The sequence below is a fragment of the Cupressus sempervirens genome, chromosome 4 (genome assembly GCF_028749045.1).
Source record: "Cupressus sempervirens isolate cs-2001-9-10 chromosome 4, ASM2874904v1, whole genome shotgun sequence".
In the NCBI taxonomy this organism is placed as follows: Eukaryota; Viridiplantae; Streptophyta; class Pinopsida; order Cupressales; family Cupressaceae; genus Cupressus; species Cupressus sempervirens.
In genome coordinates, this window is record NC_143121.1 from 592,764,307 (window position 1) to 592,780,706 (window position 16,400).

Consider the following 16,400-nt stretch of genomic DNA (forward strand, 5'->3'; position numbering starts at 1 on the left):
AATTAGATAATTGGATATGTGATAAGAGAATATGATATGAATACACACTAGAAGTGCCTTGTCTATAAAGAAAACTAGAATGAATAGAAGTCACACAAGAGATAAGGATTACAACTCGGCACATGTCCACCAAAGGTGGATTATCCTCCATTGATCATATGAGTTTGTGCAATGATGAGAGGATAAGTTTACATAGGTGTATCTCATAGAGATATGTTGTAGACACCGTATGCTCTAATAAGTTTCTAACCCCTATGTTGTCAACAAGACAACTCATATGACTATGCATATTCCTAAGTGTTTACATGACAACTAATATAAAAATGCATTATCCTAAGTAAACTTGAGTAAAGTGTAAATAGTAAATACTTATTTACACCAATAGTTTTTTTGTAAGCTAGATAGATGTGATTGATATCATTTTCTTAGATGTATGACCACGTAGTATAGATATGCAATTATGATATTTAACTAACATACAATGCAAGTTTCTTATATGTTCTCCTTGTGTAGGTAATTGAGTAGATTTACCAAGATCAATTGAAGAAGAGAATGCTTGTAATGCTAAGATGGATTGTGCCATATTTGAAGATGTTACGACTCTCTTGAGTTGAAAGATGGAAGTGAAGTAGTATCCCATGTTGTATCCAAATGCAAAACTAGAATGAAATGCAACCTAATCTAAATGAAAGCCCTAGGACTGGTTATTGCACTCGCAATATTTTTATCACCATAGAGATTTTAGTTAGACCCACGCATGCCCTACAACTTGCACTGACATTGCAAGCATGTGAATATGAATATGACATGTGTCTAGTTTTCCCAAGATGAAATATAAGCATTCAAGGCACAAGAAGCTAGAATGACCAGAACATTTGTCCCTTTTAATATAGCAAGCTAACATAAGCATCAGAGCATAAACACTAGGATGACTAGAATGCTTCTTGTACAAAAATGCATTAAGCACGTGCAAGATTCCTCTCATGCTAAGTAATTAGTAGTATTCTGTTAGCCACAACCCTTATGTTTGTGACCTAAGATAGAAGTGTGATAAGAATGCTCGCAATGACCCATACATTCACTTAAAAAGATGAGCATCATGATTTTACTGTAGCATAGAGAATTCACTCAATAGTCAAGGAAAAGAATTGGCCTCACTATAAATGTCCATATAAAATGAGTTGAAGTATACATGGCCATCCAACACAAGATAGAGGCTCTTATAGTAGACACTCCTTTTATATGTATTCTTTGGATCATTGGGACTAAACCAACATGCAATAAGAAAAGAAAAGGTCATGCCCCTAGCCCTCACCTCTCTAGTCAAAAGAGACATCTTTGAGTCACTAAAAGGGAAATGATAAATCAAAAACCCACACACAAAGATTATCATTTTCAGTTCAAATTTTAGTGGATTGATATGATATGATGGTATTTAGAACCCAAATGGATGAGAAATCTCTTCAAGAAAAGGACCATAGTAGGAAGACACAACTGTAGAACAACTGGTGACTGAAGTTAAAGAGACTAGGTGATAGTAGATAGACACAACTAGGAAAATTAATGATTGATGCAAGAGATCTTCATGGAGAAGAACCTTGACAATAGACTAAGCAATAGTAGATAGACATAGCTAGAACAACTAGTGACTGAAGCTTGAGAGATTCTCAATGAACCATACAGTGATGCCCCAAGATCGAAATAGATTCAATTCATAGGAGTTTTGAGAAAAGTGTCGAATACAACTAAGAGCATCACTGATTTGTTTTGGTATTTTGAGAATATATAGATGTTTTTGGGATTTTGAAAGTTTTATGATTGTTTTTGGATTTTTCAAAGGATTAACCTATGTACAGGAAAGAACAACATGCTAAAGTATGAAAGGTGCAGAATGAAAAGCACTAAAAGCACAAAAAGTGACAATAGTCATATTTTTGGTTACCAAGGTGGCTAAGGCTAAGCTTTTACCAAGATAATGATTTTTTAGGACTTTTTACAATTTTTAGGTTTTTTTTGGGACTTAAAGAAATGTAAAAAGAGTTACAAGAGTGATTCAACTATGGAACCACTTTAGGTGAAGGGTGTTGATCAACTCCTTGAGTGCTTCTCCTTCAGATGTTGAAATTTGATAGGCACTAGACTCAAATATTGCAGTGACTATGTATGGTCCCAACCAGTTAGGCTCAAACTTCCCCTTTTGTATCCTTTGTTGTTGATTCTTAGGGTTTTCTCTTAGAACAAGATCACCCACTTGAAATTTGTGAGGTTTGACCTTCTTATTGTAGCTTCTATACATGTGCTTCTGATAAGTTTGCAGATGGTTAAATGTCACTTGCCGACATTTATCTAGCAATCCTAATTCTTGTAATCGAGAGACTCGGTAGTCATCATCAGTGCTAGGACCCTTCATAAAGATTCATAATGTAGGAATCTCAACCTCAATAGGAAGTACAACATCTACTCTATATACCAAAGCAAAAGGCATTTTTCCTGTAGTAGTCGTGATGCTTTTTTTTAAGCCCACAGAGCCAAATTAATCTGTAAGTGCCAGTCCCTTCCAGATTTGCTTACTATGTGATGTAGGATTTTAAGGATCACCTTATTGCATGCTTCTACCTATCCATTACCTTGGGGGTAATAGATGGAAGACCAATGTTGCATGATTTTGAATTTTGAGCATAGCTCCTTGATATCCTTGTTTTTAAATTACCCCCCATTGTCAGTAATAATGGAGGATGGTACACCATACCTACATATGATGTAGTTGAGAATGAACATAGCCACAATTTTTCCATTAGCCTCAAAAAGAGGAACTTCTTCTACCTACTTAGTGAAGTAGTCTTTGGTTGTGGTGATGAATTTATGTCCATTTGAAGATGATGGATGAATCTGACCCACTAGATCAAAGGCCCATTGCTAAAATGGCCAAAGAAAGAAAAAAGGAATTAGCTCCCTAGCTAGAGCATGAATCAAATTCCCATGGATTTGGCATTATTTGCAAGATTTGGCATATTTAATAGCCTCTTCCACAATTTCTAGCCAATAGAAACTAGCTCTAACAAGTTTATGCACTAGTGTTAGGTCATTGGAGTGATTCCCACAAATAACTTTGTGTACATCTATTAATGTAAATTTCAACTCATTGAGTTCTAGACACCTAAGGAGTGGTCTATCAAGACCTCTCCTAAATAAGTCATTGGCAATGATGTCATACATAAAGCCTTGAAGATTAGGTGACATTTTTTGTTCTAAGTTAGATTATCTAGAATTATTTAGTCATGAAAGTAGGACAAGATATGAGAGTAGCAGGATGAGTCATGTCCTATGATATAATAGATTATCCAAGATCTAGGTGAATCATAGGTTGGGTAGGATAACATTTCCACAAGGTACTCATGTTAAAAATTGTTTTGAAGCATCTAGAGCATTGAAGCAAGAGTAACCATTGCATTAGTAGCCTTATTACCTACCCAAGGAACTTGCTCAAAAGTGACATGTGAAAAATATTTTTTTCAAGTCATCCACCATTCTTTTGTAAGGTACTAGATTTCCATCTTTAGTTTGATAAATATCATTAACTTGGTTGATTACCAATTGTGAGTCACCAAAGATTTTGTGTTGATCTACCCTCCATTCAACAAAAATTTTCATTTCATTGATTATGGCTTCATATCCAACAATATTATTCATACAAGGGAATAAAATCTTGTATGCCTTTGGTAGAGAGTATTTATGTGGTGTTATGAACAAGATTCCAGCACAGAACCCCTATTGTGTGAAAGAATTGTCAAAGAACATCACCCAACTGTGATGTATTAATGATAAGATGGACTCATCAAGAAATTCAATATCTGATGGAAGAAGACTCTACATTGGTACTTATGCTAGCTAATTAGAAATTTCTTACCCTTGAATGGCTTTATGTTCAACATATTCAATGTCAAATCCACTCAGGATCATGACCCATTTAGCTAACCTTCCTATGAGAGAAACCTTTTGAGTAAATACTTCAATGGATCAATTTTTTCTACTAGGTGTATAGTATGAGAAAGCATATAGTATCACAACTTCTAGGAAACAAACACTACTACTAAGGAAGCTTTCTCAATCATGTTGTAGTTCATCACATATAAGATCAATGTGTAACTGAGGTAGTAGATAGCTTGTTCTTTATTGTTGTTATATTCTTGAGCCAGTAGAATACCCAGAGCTGAGTCTATCATAGAGATTTATAGGATCAAAGGTTTCCCATTAATGGGAGGCATCAACATTGGTGGATTAGCAAGGTACTAGTTTAGTTGTGTAAAGCTTTTATCACAATTGAGGTTCCAATCATATTTCATACCTTTATGCAAAGTTTTATTGAAAGGTTGTGATTTAGTAGCTAATTGTAATATGAACCGGTGGATACACTAAAGTCTTCCTTGTAGCCCTCTCATCTAACCGATGTTGTGGGGTGGAGGCATCTTTATAATAGCTTGAACCTTCTTTGGGTCTACCTTGATTCCTTTTGCAGATATAATGTAGCCAAGTAACTTCCCTAATGTGATACCAAAAGCACATTTCTTCAGATTTAATTTGATACCAAATTTCTCCATACAATCTAAGATAGGTCCCAAATCTTTAAGATGAGTAGTTCTTAGTGCACTTTTGACTCAGGTATCATCAACATAGTCCTCCATTATTTTATGCATCATGTCATGGAAGATTGTCGTCACTACATGTTGATATGTAGCACTAGAATTTTTGAGACCAAATGGCATCACATTCCAGCAAAAGGTACCCCATGCACAAGTGAAAGCAGTTTTCTCTTTATCCTTTGGTGCTATTTTTATCTAATTATAACCAAAAAAATAATCCATTAGTGAGTACATTTGGTATCCTATCATCATATCCACTATCATGTCAATGGTTGGAATTAAAAAATCATCTTTTAGATATGCCAAGTTTAGATCTCTAAAATATTTACAAACTTAGATGGACTTATCACGCTTGGAGACTGGAATGATGTTTGAGATCCATTTAACATAGTTGATAACATGGATGAAACTAGCTTTTAAAAGATTTTCTAGTTCAGCTTTAACAAGTAAAGACACATGGGGATGCATCTTCCTGAGCTTTCATTTGACTAGTTTTACTCCTGGTGCAATAGACAAATGATGCATTACAAAATTAGGATCCAAACCTGACATATCAAAGTAGGACCATGCAAAATTTATTTTCTTCTCTCAAAAAAAGGTGATAAATTATTTTTTTCTTCTTTAGGTAAGGATTGTGCAAGATGAATGATCTAAGGATGCTCTTCAGTTGTGATATTGATAGGCCATGTTGGCTCTCTTATCACTAGCAACCTTTCATGAAAGTGACTTGGAAGTACATCAAATATCTCATCCTTAAGTGCCTCAAAGAGGTTTTCACCCTTGGATACATCTATTTTCTTTACTATTTTTGGTTCTAATATTGTCACAATGTGGTTTTCACCATTAGAACATCTCTTATTTTTTCTTTTAATTATTTTACTAAGACATTTGATGTCAACTTTAGGCATATTGACACTTTTTTCACTGGTGGAAGATTTTACCAGTTCGAAAACTTTAAGTAGCAGGTGAGAGCTTAGTCTTTCTAGAACATGGGGACTTCAATAGATGTAGATTAGGAGTTCTAGTTTGTTAACTCAAGATGGGTGAGTGAAAGAGAAGTGATAGGTTTGATGGTGTTCACAGTATAGTCATTAGATGCATGGGCAAGTAATTTGAGACCTAGATCAACTTCTTCCAAATGCATGTTTGAATCCCCTTGAGTTCCAACCCCATTAATCAAAGGCTTGACAATATTGGAAGGATGTGACTCATCTGACTCAACCCTAGATTGTGCTAGAAATAGGAATTACTAGGGGGAATCAGTAATTTACAAAATTTAGCCGCCAACTAGATATTATTTAATACTTTAAACCATACATAACAAAGTAATAAAGCAATGTTAAATAGTAACAGTAACCATGCACAAAGATAACTCATAACACCATACTTTGTTAACTAGGGAAACCCTGGCCAAGGAAAAATCCCATTGGGGATGATACCCACTAGATAATATACCGATATATAAGTTCCTTGTCAGAGGATGGACTTTGTTAGGATTATATGAGAAAATTCAGTATAGAGAGTCCCTATTAGGAGACTTTGGATCCTTTTTAGGAGATTCCAACCCTATTAGGAGTTGTATTATAGTAGATTCAAGATGAGCCCACTGCCCAAACATGCACTTCCAATTACAAGAAGAGCTCATTGCCCAAACAAGTTATCAAACTTCTAGAATATAGATTCTTTCTTAGTTCAATCCCATATCACAAAATATCTTCACAAACTTCGCATATATCACTTTCACAAAAGTTTGCATACTATTTCTCAACACAATTTCTCCAAGATAACACACTTCAATTCTTAAGATGTCCTTTGCAAAGATACCATGCCTTTACACAAATTATTGATAGGCTAGCTAAGACCATAATACACTTTTCCAACTTAGAGTAAACATCTTGGATGTCAGCCCTAATTGGACAAGTAATTATTTTGTAAACAAAATAATTCCTTTCCTTTAATTCTGTTGTCTTGTTACATTAGTAAAATGTGAATATCTCTTTTTCCTATAGTGTATACTAACTTTTTAGGTTATACACATCATCATCAACATGTATATTTTCTCAATCTAACTTTTCTAGTCATAATATGACATTAGTAACAAGTTACAAACAAAATAATACACTGTTGTATAGTAAATTCATACTTGGACAATTTCTAGGTACCAAAAACTAAGTATCTTTATTTTTGAAGTTTCCCATAAGCATGTACATCATGTGATGCTATAAATGACAATAATTACATATATTTATTAGCTAATTGTCAACAATCTCCCCCTTTGGCATTGATGGCATCAAAATAGGGAAAATTGGCTAAGTATCAAAAACTCAAAAATAAATAACACATTAACATTACATCTATTATAATTTGTTCATTTTACACATGATCCCCCTTACAATATGATTTCATACTTTTTCCTTTATCTAATTTACAATTTTCTTATGTACGTCTCCCCCTTTGACATCAATGAGAAAGGTTAAAATGTCAAAAACTGTCCAAAAATTGTCCATTTACTATCAAAATTTCTATAAACATCTACCTTAAACTAACAGTATCTTCATCAAATCATCAAAATTGCCTTAAGACTAGTCATACATTTAGTCCATGTCTCCTTGGTAGATTTAGTAGAGGTGAGAATTGCACATAAGGCATATGATCCAATCTCAACTGCATTAAGGTTGGAGTATAAAAAGTAAGAATAAGTCTCATTGGCCTTGACACATTCCTCCAACTACTTATCAACGTAAGATATTTTCAAAGCAATAGACTCTTCAAAATTTGATACTTTTTTCAAAATTTGTTCCTTCCATAGTTCCAATTTCTTGATATCACTTTGAATACTAGCCACTTGTCCTTCAAAAACATCAATTTTACTAGCAAGATGCTTTAATTGACTAGATAGAGCTTCTAGCTCACTCCTTTTTCCTCCAATATGACTATAAATATCCTTAGTTAGCTTTTGAGATAGAGTAAACTTAATTTATAATATCTTTCCATCTTGTTGACACTTCTGAAGTTCCTTGATACAAGAATCAAGACTTATCATATCATTCTTAATATTTTGACAAATGGTGCTAAACAAGTTAGCATCATGTGATATTTGTGCCTTAGATTCTATAACATTCAAAAAATTTGTGAATTATTCATCAAAATACTTTAGCATTACCTATACCCTTTGTTTTGGATCTACTTCTATGTGTTGCACTACCAAAGTACTATGTAATCTGTCAGTAACCTCCATCAAGGTTCTCTACAGGCTCTTCACTATCTTGTTCTTTTGAATAAGCTTTGACAAGGATGAGATCAAGTTAGTTTGATCATCGTTATCAATTGCCAGGCCATCAATCGAAAGTGAAGTAAATGACCTAGAAGGTTTAGTGCCATCTTCCCTTTGCTTCTTTTCAATTTCTTCTTTGACTCTTCTTTCTTCTTCCTCTTCTAATTCTTCTTCTCATCTTCTTCTATTTTCTTCTTCATTTATTCTTCAATTAATCTTTTTGTTTCTTCCTCTACTTTTTTTTTCATCTCATTCTCAAGAAATTTCTACTTGGTCTCTTCTATTTTCCTTTTCTCTTCTTCTAGAATCCTTTTCTCCTCTTCAATTTGTCTCAATTTATCTTCAATATCCTTGGTATGAGGTTCATTTTGTTTAGAACCTTCAAATGTATTTGTATCATCAATGTTAATGGTATCATTGGTCTAATCTATCTTCACTGTGTAACCACTCACTGACACTTCTGAGGTTTTGGGTGTTGGTGAAGATGTTTCCTTAGACTTTGTCATCATTTGAATTATAGCTATTGTAGTATCACTTCTTATCTTGTTATTCTCTCCCACCATAAATAGAAATGGTCTTACTTTGTTTCTCAAGTAAGGTGCAAGATTGTTCAATAATCTCTTGATTTCTTATTCGTCATCAGTCTTGCATATTGTTCTTAACATAGACTTTTGAAGTTCTATGTCCTCTTCTCTAGCTGGTGCCTTCTTTTTTATAAGTTTGTCATAGACTTTCTAGTTTACTATGCCTTCAATATCCTTTAGTTTTATATTGTTATCTATAATGTATCTCATAGTAGAGATATCAATTTGATCTTTCTCAGAGTTTTTATACAAATCAAAAAAAAATTCATCTGAACAAAGTTGAGTTCATCAACAATACATAAATTTATCCTTCATTCAATATACCTTTCTTCATGGTTTTCTTGACTACTTATGACTCATTCTCAGTCATATTAGCCTCTAATAAAGCTTTCTTCATTATAGTTTGTATCTTCTTGTGAGATGCCTTATCCAAGGATGCTTAATGAGCTGATTGGATAATCTCATCGCATCATAAGTTCCAAATCTATATTCAACTTGGGCCTTCTCCAATTTCAACAATAAATCAATATATCCAATTGTTGTTTCATCACTCAATTCATAACCTAAGGGATCAAGAAATGTTTCTCAAGGTTCTACTACTTGAATATAAGTAAAATCTATATCAACCATAAAACAAATATCTTCCTTAAATCTATCTACAATTATACGTGCAATTCTAAAACTTTGCCTCATTTCATTCTGAAACGTTTTCATTATCAAGTTTCCACTATCCAATATCTTATCTACTAGATGTCTTCTACATACTTTTGTGATCTTCTCAATTGTACATCTCTCACTACTCATAATCTCTATGACTAAAAAATATGGAAATCTTTTAAGGAAAAAGAATATGTGATTAATGAGTCACTAAAATATAAACAAACCATTCTTAGTCCTCTTGATCTTTTCTATGTTCTCAAGAAGTTCCATTTTTAAAATTTTACTAATATTAACTTGTTCCTTCTAAACACATATCTTGTAGGCTGCATAGATGAATCTGGCTAATAGTTCATCAATCTTTAAACTTGCACATATAGAGTAGGCAATTATTGTATGCAATAATCTTACATCATCTTGTTTAATGGTGCTGATCACCATGGCCTTTCCATTATATACTCCCTTCGTGTAGCTCTCTGCTTTCTTCTTAACCATTGTCTCACCTATAGGTACAATTCCTTGTTTACAAAGACCAGTTACCTCATGAATAAGGTCAGTTGAGATATCAACTACACTATCTTGCATCCATAATTTCCCATCATGTATTTTACTTAGTATGATTTTTGTCCACTCATCTATATCCAAGTCTTGGTAAAAATGATATTTGAACAAGTCTAGTTCCTTCAAGTGTTCAAATCTGAGTTTCATAGTCATACCATGATTAAAGACTAATTTCATATCCTTATTCATATAATCACTTACAATAGATTCAAAATTGTTGGTAAGCTAACTTCCTACATCTTTCAAATATACTACATTGTTTAGAGTAATGGATAATGCCCTAATTGGACAAGTAATTATTTTGTAAACAAAATAATTCCTTTCCTTTAATTCCATTATCCTGTTACATTGGTAAAATATGAATATCTTTTTTTTGTACAGTCCATACTAACTTCTAAGGTTATACACATCATCATCAACATGTATACTATCTCCATCTAACTTTTCTAGTAATAATATGACATCAATAACAAGTTACAAACAAAACAATACACTATTGTATACCAAATTCATACATAGACAATTTCTGAGTACCAAAGCTAAGTATCTTTATTTCTAAGGTTTGCTTTAAGCATGTACATCATGTGTTGCCATAAATGAAAACAATTACATATCTTCATTATCCAATTGTCAATAGATTGTTCACCTATTTCAAGTTGGTTTTCATAAGCATGCATTTGATCTATGTCTTTGTCAGAAGTTTCCTCAAAGATAGAATCAAATTCATACTCTCAAGAGTTTATGCTACATAGAGTTAGATCATAAAACTCTCCAAAAATTATATGAACCCATTCTCTACTCTCATTTTCATTCTAATTTTTATAGAGACATTTCTCAATTATAGTATGGCTAGATTGACCCTGTTCCTATTGACTTTGGCAAGTATCATTCGTATCATCATAGCTATCACTATCAACTTTAGTAGTATTGACATGTCATACAAAATCATCTGGCTCTGCAAAGAGTATAGCAAGATCTAGTGGAATAGGATGAGGGAAAGTATCCTCACCATCAGAGATTTTAGTTTGATTATTCAACCCAGATGGTGACTCGTGTTTAGATGAAGTATCAAATTTTGAAACAAACTTGTTGATCCCTAGATGAAAAGGAATTTTCTTGAAGCCTAAACATCTTGTGTTAGTAGGTCTCCCAATTTTTTCTTTAATAAGATAAACTATACCATTATCATTGTGGCCTATAGGACCTTTTCCTTTATAACCAAGGCATTTTATCATCTTAAGACCCTGTCCATAGTTTTTTGGAGTTATCTCATGAGCCTAATCTATGAGATCAGCTGGGGTTTTATCCTTGTATGACAATGTTGCAATAGCTCTATCTTTGTCTTCATCCTCTAGAGGTATTGTAGCTTTCACAAAAGATCCATTAAACTTAGTCCTAGGTGCAAACAAAAAGGGTACCTTTGTCTCAGATGGCCTCCCATCATGATAGGAAGATTCAGGATAAAAAGTTAAAGATAAGAAAGGTTCCATGTAGTACCCTGCCATCCTAGTTATAGTTAGTTTGAGAGTCTTCTCCATTTCTTATAGCTTGACCATTTGGCTATCTATAGACTCTCTATTGGTAGGGACAAGACTATCAGCATATTTTAGCATGTTGCAAGTGTAACTAGTAGTAGCCATTATAGTAAATTCAGACCCTTGGAATGAGAATTTTATGCATTGATGATATGTTGAGGGTACTGCTTGCATTTCATGAATCCATGGTCATCCTAAAAAGATGTTATATTCTAAGGGTTCAATGACCTAACATGTAACATTTATTTCTACAGGACCCACTCATAAAGGTAACACCACAAGACCTAGGGATTTACACTCTACCTCATCATAGGCTTTAACTATTATCTTGCAACAAGGATCAATAGAATCTTTAGTGTAACCTAGTTTTTTAAGCAAAGAGATAGAGAAAATATTAAGACTAATTCTATTGTCTATCAGTACCTATCAAAAGTGCTTTTGATATATTATGACTTTAATGGGTAACAATTGGTTATGAGGGTGACTCAAAGCATTATTATCTTCTTTAGAAAAGGATATATAATGAGGTGAAGTCAAATGATCCACCATAGATTGAAATCTATCAAGATCGAGATCTTGAGGTACACTTGCCTCATTGAGGGCTTTATCAAGAATTTGCCTATGAGCAAGTGAGATTTTAAGTAATTCAAAGATCAATATTTGAGCCTTTGTTTGTTGAAATTTTTTAAGTATCTTGTAACTGACAGTTCTAGAGGGTATCATAGTCTTTGTATTTCTGCCAGAAAGACCAGTAGTAGTGTTGCCTTTATTTCATTCTATTTCAAAAGTGGAAGGCATTGGGCCTTTGAGGACCAACTTAGCACATGAACGCATGACTACATTAACCCAAGGTTGAGATGGTTCTTGAGTCAATGTGGCACCTTTGAGGAGAAATGGAGTCTTAGGTTTTGTACTGTCTTGTCTCCCTTTGATTGAGATAACATCACAATAATCAAAGTCTATAGGTTTGACCATGTGGATAACATCATCATTGACATATGTGTAGTTAACCTTATTATCACCTTTTTGTTTAGAGATTTCTCCTTTACCATAAGGTGGAAAAGGTTCTTTAAAAGCTTTGTGGTTAGAATTCTTCTTGCGTCCATCAACAACTAGTTCACCATCATCAATGAGATCTTGAATCTTATGATGTAGACTGCTACAATTACTAGTTGTATGAATTTTGCTCTGATGGCACTCACAATATGCATTCTCTTGCCACCATGTAGGCCAAGATTGTGGGTCATCTAGATATTGAAACTCCAAAGAAGTAAGAATTTTGTGTTTGAGTAATGTTGTATAGACTACATCAAGGGGTTCACCTAGAGGTGTGAATTCTCATGGGGCTCAAGAGACCCAAGAGTTGTTCTTTGCTTTGTTTCCAAACATCTTATTATTTGTAGTGGCTTGTTCAGTAGCTTTAGAAGATTTTAAGTTAATCATGAGATTAAACATTTTTTTAGATGGCTTGGGAGTGATATTGTCCACCACTCCATCATGTCAATTTTTGTTAACAAACTTAGACTTGTAGTTGGTAGAAGAGTGTCCTTATTTAGCATCTTTTTGAAGGGAGAGTTCTCCCTTTTTTATCATGAATTTTTCAATTCATATGGCTTGTGTGATCATATCTTTGAAGGTGCATGGACCTTGAACTTGTATTTTATACCCAAAGTCAGGCAAAATATTGTCCATGAATATATCAAGTTTTTCTATTTCAAGAATCTTGCATGACTATTTAGTATATAGTTGTCACCATCTTTGGAGAAATGATAGAAAAGATTCTCCATTTATTTTTTTGAGGTTTCACAAGTCTCTTATGTTAATGAGATGTTGTATGTTATGTGAGTATTGTTGAATGAACATGTTTGCAATCTCATCAAAAAAATTGATCTCTATAGGCAATCTCAAAAACCATTCCATGGCTTGACCACCTAAACTTCATCGGAATAAACACATAAGATATGTTTTCTCATGCATGAACTCCATTGATAGAGCACCAGACTCCCTCAAGTTATCTTGGGGATTGGGTGTTCCTAAGTATTTGTCACATTTGGGTAGCTCAACTCCTCTCAGAAAAGGAGGCATGTTCTGAATCCTCACGTCCGGTTCAAGGGTCAATGTTTCTAATTTTCCCAAAGGGAAAAGAGCATACTACTCTACCTCATCTCTTCAATCAAAGCTCATAGAACATGTTCATCACTAAGCTAGCTTATCAATCCCAAATTTTCTATGAAGACTCATTTAGGAGAACCACTACGTTTCTTACCTCCCTCAGTTACCATATTCCAAAGATGATTAGGTTTTTTATTTACTCTTGGGCATTACTTCCAAGTAGTAAAGAGCATAATCCCCTATTCCTTTTTTGAGAGCCCTACAAAGTTCACAAGCCCTATTAAACCATGTTTTGAAAGCATGAAAAAGACACAATGTTTGTTTGAATTTTCTTTGGCATGTGTCTTGCAAGCAAACCATTAGCATTTTGTGCATCAATGTCTTTAACAATCATCCTACAATCAAAGTGTTAGAGTCATTGTTTCAAGTTCTTTATCAAACATCATGCACAACACTATTATGTTGGATCATAGGTTAGGCATCATAAATTAAATGTTGCAAAATAGAGGTTAGATTAGAGAAATCACAAAAATAAAGCCAAAATACATATTTTTATTAAACTAAAGAGGATATTTTGCATGTCGTGCAAAGATTCTCTTTGTGCCATGAGAGGAAGTGCTAAGCTTTCACAAGCATATGAGATTTTACGTGAGAAACTACATTTAAGTACACAAGAAAGTGCAATGAAGCATGCGAGAATCTATTTCTTTGTGTGAGAAAATAGTTCTATGCACAAGGATCTGCTATTTTTGCATGACAGTAAGCTATAAAAACATGAAAATTGATAGGAGTGAGACTAGAAAATTGTTTTTTTTGAGCCCCATGGTGGACACCAGAAATGTGGGCATGAAATATGACCTCTCAATCTATACACACTTTAATATGAACCTTTTTTTGTGAATTATCACACCAAAATGAACATGAGGTCGTTCATCTAATATGCATACGCAAGATTATCTATTTCCTTCTAACTAGATGGGGTGATTGTGTGCTCTTTGAATCAAGAGTCCAATAACCATAGACCACTACTAGTTCAAAGGATTTAAATGGGAGATTTATTGCTATGCATTTACTCTAGATGATATGTATGTTAATCTAAACATAAGATAAACAATTAAGTTATGATGTATGCAAGTATTCTAGAATTCAAACATCAAAATGCAATGCAAGTATGAAGATGAATGAATTAGTAATTCGACAGTATTTCATTACTTACTTCTCCTCTTTTCTCTTCCTAAATGAGCCTTGCATTTAAAGATTTTGACAAGGTTCTGGGGTAGAGTTTAGATGAACCATGGTGAGGTTGAAGTTTTATTATTTAATTCAGAGTGGAGATCCCACTAGAAAAAACAATCTAAAGTGGAAATCTCACTTTGAATAAACAAGTCAGAGTGGAGATCCCACTTAGAATAAACAAGTTAGAGTGGAGATCCCACTCAAAATTGTTTAAGAATATCCTTGGAACCCATAAAGAATAAAATATTCATTTATGGATAGGGGGTCCCTTGTCAATATTAAATTAGTTTCAAGGATAATGACTGATTTCCTTTATTTTGAAATTAATATTAATGTGTCACAATTGAATGGGTTCAAATTGATTAATTTGTTTGACATGTTTGAACCTATTCCTTAGAATATAATTATGCATTCAGGGATGTGACCAATTTTGTATCATTACACTTGATTATAAAAATATTTCCAAGGCTCGAAAGAGAGGTCCAAATCTTGAAAATTAAATAGCATGTTTTTATTTTAAGTTGGTCTAGTATTGTATATTACATTTTGGGTTTTTGCTCATTAATAGAGAAAATATAGTTGCAATAATTAAAATCCACTATGAGTTCTTTTATTTCATAAATATGATACTCTAATTGTATTATTTCAAGAAAATTAATATAATGATGATGTTATTGTAAATGCCCAATTTAGATATTGTCTCTTTTTATATTGTTCTTCAATTTTCTATGGTTCAATGGCATGTAATTTGAATTCCAATTATAGTTCACTTAGACTTATATCCCATCTCATGTTTTGATGTTAGTAAAATTGATTAACTAAATGCTCAATGTTTAATGAGAGAATTGAAGGGTTTATGAGAATATTTTGATAAGTATGTGATTTTGATTGAGTAATGATCTTATTCACAAAGTGAAGGAGTAGACCTGAGGTGTTAGTGTCAAATTTATAAGTAAAAATCCAAATGGATAAAGCATTGGTAATGTTATAGTTATGAGAAAAGTACTTGTCTTACATTGTATTAAAATCTTTAATAAAAAAACCTTTTAATTTATGTTGAAATCTAGATCTGAAATAATTATCCCAGACTTGACTTGGGAACTTTAGGATATGAATTGTTAGTTATCTTTCATTCCTTGGGTTATCTTGTAGTTATAAAAATTAATGGTTGCTATCTTCTTTGTGTGGAAATTGGGAATAGATGCATAAAATTGATAAAGAATGATACTGATTCCAAGTATACCTACCTAAATTTTGTAATTTTTGAAGGGAAGAAGACTATATTATCTCGTCAATTGGTGTGATTGGTCTGATTTGATATCATTGTCATGGTTTGTAGCTAAATCCTAGGTATACTTCACATTCCAAAAGGTAATTAAAACCCTATTAAATCAAGATACAACATAAAGGATAGTCAAAGAAGGACAACTAACTAGACTAAGAAAAGAATTAAAAGATGAAAGAATAGATCACATGAAAAGGAAAATAGGCTAGAAAAAATATATCACCCAAGCCCATGAGACTTAAAAGGGAAAATAAGAATCACGACAAGATGACCCAATAAAATGAGATAAATAGAATAGACTCCAACTAGAAAAATAATCAATGATAAATGTTTCCTAATACTTATGTCTATAACTACATTGAATCTACATGGAGAAACCCAAATTGACGAAGTTCTATGTCTAAGTTAAAGTCATCAAGTCCAAAATGAATGGAATATATATATATATATCAAAAAGGACCTATTTGTAACTAGAGCCTTGTCCGGAATGAGACTTTATAAGATCCCCCTTAGAGT